The sequence below is a fragment of the Echinops telfairi genome, unplaced genomic scaffold, assembly GCF_000313985.2.
Source record: "Echinops telfairi isolate 266 unplaced genomic scaffold, ASM31398v2 ScPeMD7_2186;HRSCAF=2738, whole genome shotgun sequence".
NCBI lineage: Eukaryota > Metazoa > Chordata > Mammalia > Afrosoricida > Tenrecidae > Echinops > Echinops telfairi.
In genome coordinates this window covers 3,229,294-3,230,573 of record NW_022106084.1, presented here as the reverse complement: position 1 = coordinate 3,230,573, position 1,280 = coordinate 3,229,294, and positions in this window count along the sequence as shown.

Here is a 1,280-nt window from a genome sequence, read left to right as displayed (position 1 = left end):
TAGCCAGGTGGACTTTGCTTCCCAGGAAAGCCTGTTACGCGATGCCCGTGTCTCAGCCCCTTGTCTATCAGTATTAATATGCTAGGAAGTGTAATCCTTTTGAAGATTGATTTCTTGGTCCTACTTATCACCAAGAAAAGTTCAGGGAAGTTGCATATCTGTTTTTCAAATGTAGTGAATTTTCCTGATTCTTTGTTACTTTGTCCATAGAAGAAATAACTTTTAATTAGATTTTTTTTAATTCAGCAATGATTTATTGAGTCCCTTTATATGCCACTATATTATAATTCAATGTAAACAACAAAATCAAAAATCTTTACAATTGGAGCAATAAAATACACAATGATAAATGGAGAAAGGATTAAAGCTGTGAAAGATTTCATTTTTCTTGGGATCCAAAATAGCAACTTAGGGAATCAGCAGCCAAGAAATCAAATTATGTATTCTTTAAATAAATCTTGAAAATCTTAAAGGGCAAAGATGTCATTTTTTGAATACTAAGGGGTACCTGACCCAAGGCATGTTATTTTCATTTTCTGCAGATGCATATGAAAGTTGGACAATGAATAAAAAAGACTGCAGAAGAATGGATGCGATTGAGTTATGGTGTTACTGAAGAATATTGACAGTACTATAGCCTGCAAGAAAAAAAATGTGTTTTGGAGGAAATGTAACCAGATATTTTGCTAGTCTCCACCTTTTGGTTGTTGACCTGCACACAAGAAAGATGTCAGTCTAGGACCACTTTCAGACCAGAGTCAGACAGAAGGTTTGAATAGAGAAAGTGAGTTATTGAAGGGAATACTTTGGTAACACTCCAAAGGACCCCTGCCTAAGTCAACTGGCCTGGTGGAATGTAGAACTCGGTCTTTTGTTTTGTTAATAGGAGACTCCCACCATTGACTGGTATCCATGGGTCTTCTGCTATTGGCTGGTTCTAGGCAGCAAATCTTCTTTCTCCGGATAGGTGTACCAGTGCACCCTGCTGTGTTCTTTTCTCTAGATACAGAACCAAGAGTCTGTTCAACCACTGTGGAGGTAGTGTGAACACCCTGACTTTCTTCACCCCACATTGTCATACTCTTTGGTCTTTCCACTGAAGAGAAAGTGGGCCTTTATCTGCCCTTCACCTTCATTGTGCTGGACAGGTGTGTGAGGAAACTTGTCTCCACCTCTCTTTCATATGAAGATTCCTGCCATTGTCACTTCTTTCCATCTCCCCATTTCCCTCCTTGTCCATTTCTGTCTAGCTAACTGAAGTGAGGAGGATGAAATTCTGT